Source organism: Gavialis gangeticus, unplaced genomic scaffold, assembly GCF_001723915.1.
Source record: "Gavialis gangeticus isolate Ggan-Ray unplaced genomic scaffold, GavGan_comp1, whole genome shotgun sequence".
Classification (NCBI taxonomy): Eukaryota; Metazoa; Chordata; order Crocodylia; family Gavialidae; genus Gavialis; species Gavialis gangeticus.
Window position 1 is genome coordinate 109,333,816 of NW_017729031.1, and position 5,089 is coordinate 109,338,904.

Below are 5,089 nucleotides of genomic sequence, written 5' to 3' on the forward strand. Positions count from 1 at the left end.
TTCCTTTAAGAGACATTTGGACATTTATCTTGCTGGGATCTTTTGACCCCAGCTGACTTCCTGCCCCTGGGGCAGGGGGCTGGACTCGATGATCTCCCGAGGTCCCTTCCAGCCCTAATGTCTATGAAATCTATGATATGTTTTCCGAAACAATTCAGAGAGCTTCGAATCAGTTTGGACCTTTTTATTGGTCCCCTGTTTCGAATCAGATGTGGAGATTCAGGCACCAAATCGGGCTGAATAATATCTGAATGGAATCAGCACCTGAAGCTTTGCTCAGCCCTACTATTAGTATTTACTCCGTCCCATTCCCTGCAATTCTCACCATCCACTAGCTCTCACAGCAAGTTTTCTGGAGAGAGACAGCCAACAAGCATTCTATAGCCTTAAGCAAACTCTTACATGCTTTTCCACAAATGAGAAATGATTTCTTTCTTTTTTTTAGCTCCTGAGAGCACTTTAGGTTTCCAAACTCGCAAAGAACTTATGTTATAGTGGCTCACCAACTATCGCTTGAGGCACTGTAGGTAGACAATCTGTGCAAACAAAACTAGCAGTATTTCTCTGGCAGTATTTCTCTCTTCCCTGTCCAAGAAAGAATAGGGAGTCCTTTCCTTCTGGAACATCAGACCATGGGGTAAACATCATTTAACACACATTGGTCATGCGTACATGAGACACTACATTGCTGTAGCAATGTCGCTATAGCTAATTGCTATGGTGACATATTGTCAGCGGGAACTAACTATGATGCTGCCACTGCTATGCAGTAGGGTCAAAAACAACCCATGCACTGCTGGGACTGAGCAGTACCAGTGGGTACTATGCAGTCATTTAGTACTTGCTTTACCCCAGCCCCTGCCATATTGTTCCAGGGTCTAGAGATGGATGAATTCAGGATCTCATTGTACTAAGACTTACAAACATAGACACATTGACTGTTCTGGTCCGAAAGAGCTTACAGCTGAAAAGACAAGTGATAATGAGATGGTATGGAGGACCTGCCCTGACAACCATTGCAGGATGGGCCCTACACTTAGTTAATCTGGAATAGTGGTCACTGACTTGTTTTAGTCAGCCTGGAGCAGAGGAGCATGCCTCTGGCTATAAAGTGTCATGGAAAGGGTATAGATTAGCAGTGTCCAAATTAGGAACTAAATCCACAGCTGGAGTTGCAGAACCTAACAAGTAGCATTGCAAACCCAACAGAAAGTCCATGAGCGCTGGGGGGTGCCTATACATGGGCTTGGGGGTGGGAAGAGGCTGTTTTAATTAGAGTGGTTCCCTGACAACTGTTGTAATTAAAACAGCTCTCTATCACATGTATTAAGCCACCCACATTTTAAAATGGCTGTGGGGGCGCTTTAACTAATGAGCTTTAGTTAAAGTGCCTGTGGCTATTTTAAAATGCATGGGGGCTTAATATATGTGATAACATGAACGAGTCATGCCCCTGGCGGCTGGGGGGGCACAGCGGCGGTGGGAGCGTGGCGGCGGCTGGAGCACAGCAGCAAGAGCAGCACGAGCATGGCGGGGGGATGCGGGGGAGCTCCTGCAGACGCCACTGGCACTGTTGGCGGGGGGGCTGGGGGGAGCATCAACCAAGGGCTGGCGACCACCTGCAGCCACTACCAGCAGCAGTGGCGGTGGCCAGCAGGGATCGCAGACAGCCCACAGACGCTGCTGGCAGCATCGCCAGCAGGGTGGCGAGTGGGAACTGCCCGCAGATGCCACTCACAATGTCAGTGGCGCCTTTTTTTGTAGGGGGTGCACTGCCACATTCAGGGGGTGCACGTGCACCCCCTATGCATGACAGTGAGGCAATGCTGGAGCATTCTAATTAAAATGTGAACCAGCATGTCTATAGGCAGCCTGGGACAGCAAGCAAGGTCACATGCTGACTGAAAGTGGTGTTGCCAGCCCAGAAATGAGGTTGTTTTGGGAAAAAAGTTGGGGAACCCCAATATACCAGACTTCCTTGCACACCCCCAAGAAAGACACACACCTTGTTTTTTGGGAAGATGGAATGAAGAACAAAAGATTTTTCCAGAGTTATGGCCACATCTAGCCTAACCTTCAGTTCAACTCACCCTTCCTTTCCTGCTCAGGCTACCATGTTTAACCTTTCACAGCTGAACTGACAGCAGCTCTTGACTGCTCAGCCAAAAGCTGAAAGTGTAGCTGCTTCTAAAGACTGGACTCTGTGGACAGATCTAGGCTTTTGTAAAGAACCAAAAACAGTTTGCCGGACAAACTGTTGGAGAAACGATAGGTTCATTTGCAGAATTTTAAGACAGTTAAAAAGGAGACTGGGTCATTAACACCTTTTGAGGGAAGAACAAGTAACAGGCTATGAAGTCAATTGCCTCCCTTGGTGTTGCCTGAATAGAAATGCCACTGTTGCTATCCTGGGCAGAAAAATCAGCTTCCCTGCTTAAGACATGTGTCCCAGTTTTGGAAGGCTAATTTTGGGGGGAAGGTCCAGATGGTATGTGAATACATACGGTAGATTTTAGAGATCAGCACTCACTCTGTTTATGTTGCCAGGAGTATCCCTCTCATTATCTACAACACTGGCTCTCTGTTTTGGACCTACTGTCTATAGTTAACCCCCAACGTTTGCAAAAAGGGGTGGGGGCTTGGTGTAACTCACAGACTGCTTACCATAGCCAAGTGGTCAGCCACTAGTCCATACACCAGAGTTTGAGAACAGCCCTTCTGGCTCAGGCTGATGACTGAGGACTTGGAAATGATGACAGCTGAGCTTTCTATGAGCTGTTTAATACAAGAGCTATGAAGCATGTTTGTGATAGGAGGCAGGTGCCTTTGGCAGAAAAATACATGGTGTCACATGTCTTCTCGGTCACTGCACACCTTGCAGTGTATGCAGATGTGTCCTTTCCTGGGCTATTCCTATTCATTATGGAGTTGGATTTCACTCATGGCCTTTCAGCAGCTTTAACACAACAAGGATAGAAAACCAGGCTGCCCCAACCCTCCCGCACAACTACTCTGGATCTATTATGCTGTGAACTTGAATGACAAATTACCTCAGAGACATACTGTTCCAGTGAAAGGAAAAAAGCAAAGCTCTGGGATCCTACTGACAAAAAGGCTCCATGCGCAGGTCTTTCTAGAAGTACTATGGGAAAAGAGTCAGTCAGACACCACCCAGGCCCAGTTCATGCCCCTCTGCCCCTTGCCTATGCTTTGAGAACTATCCTCAGTCCTTCACCCCAAATTGATCTGTTCCTTTTCATGGCCATCCCAATAGGACCAGGAGGTCCTCATGCTTGTTCTGCCCCTGAACCCACTTCTGAGTGTCATGAGGACATATCCACTCTGGCAGCTGCCTGACACATCAGGGGTTGGGGGATCACCTGTGATCCTCCTTGTGGGAGATCTGGGAGGCGGTAAGGAATTGGTGGTCTTGGCTGCTAGGGTCTTGGGGACAGAAACTCAAGAGTCACCAGGGAGGACCAGAGGAAAATAGGTGAGGCTCTGTTCCCCTGGGCGCCACCTGGGATAACAAGAAATAACAGCCACAAATTGATTGAGAGTATGGTCAGGCTTGATATCAGGAGGCATTACATTATGGTTAGGGCTGTCAGGATCTGGAATGGGCTCCCAAGGGAGGCGGTGCTCTCCCCGACCTTGGGGTCTTCAAGAGGAGGTTGGATAGATATCTGGCTGGGGTATTATGATCCCAGCACTCGTTCCTGCCCAGGGCAGGGGGTCAGACTTGATGATCTGTTCAGGTCCCTTCTGACCCTAGAAACTATGAAACTATGAAGAGTTAGCTCAAGCTCAAGAGTCAAGCTCAAGAGTCAGCTTCTAACCAGCCCATAGGGCTTTGGCAGCTGCAGGATCTTTATTACTATGTATGTGTGGTGGGGATCTAGGAGGATGCTGGGCATCTGAGGTGGAGGTCAGTGCTTTTTCTGAGGCATTACATAGCATTTAAAATCAGAAGTGACTAGTAGATCATTTAGTCTGCCCTCTTGTATAACAGGACAGAGAATTTCATTGCATTACCCCTATACTGAGCCCACTCTGAAAGACTCTGGGTCCAGGACTAAGAAGCAGGCCTCTATTATTAGCCATTGCCCTTAATGAATGACCTAATGACCAGAATAAAGCCCTCCAGTCATGTGCTTGTCCTGACAAGCTCCCCCTCAAGCATCTCTGTTGCCTTTCACTATTATCTATACACAAGCCAGGTGCACATCACGTCCTTTCGCTAAAAGGACAGGAAATTACATGAGGATGAAAACAAAAATAAGCTGAATCTATTGTTCTTGTACCATTATTATGAATAAACTCATGTGGTGTGCATGTCCCCTAGGACCAGGTGGCATCACTCTAACTAACCATTGGCACAGTGTGTCCCCTCTGGGACTCCTGTGGCATTTTAATAAACCATGCAGTATGTGCACCTTTGGGACTATTTTCTAACACCTCATCTCAATTGCACTTCCCGTTTTTGGGGTATCAGCTTTCAAGCTAGTTTCTCTCTCCCTGTGGAACCTGCCTCGGGTCACACAGGGAGTTGGCCGTAAAAGGCAGGACTTAGCCCCAGATCCTTTGAGTCTCAGGCTAGGTCTTGGCTTATAACATAGCCAGATTTCCTTAAGTGCCACAGTATCCTACCCCTCAACTGTAATCTCACAGCTGAGAGTCCCCACTTGAGAAAACGTTGGCCCTCATGTTTGAGCTGCAAGCATCGGTAGCAGTGCAGACATGAACATGTCAAAGAGTCTTTCTTTCCTGAGCAATCCTTAGTGGCACACTAGTGTGCCATGAGAGTGGTGGAAGCATGCTGTGAAAAATGATACTTTATCAGTATCAGATCTAGCCTGCAGAGCCATGTCATCTGACCTGTGGGGCTTGCCACGTGTCCAGAAACTTGGCAGTGGGGGAGCAGTGACAATTAACACTGCCACCATTCCCCTCTGCCAAACTTCTAAGCTCCATGTGGCAGGCTTGGGCCCCAGACATGCCAGCCCCAAATGGCTCAGTCCAGCCCACAGACTGACCTGGCACTACTTATTTGGCCTGCAGGGCCAATAGGTTGGGCAGCACTGTACAT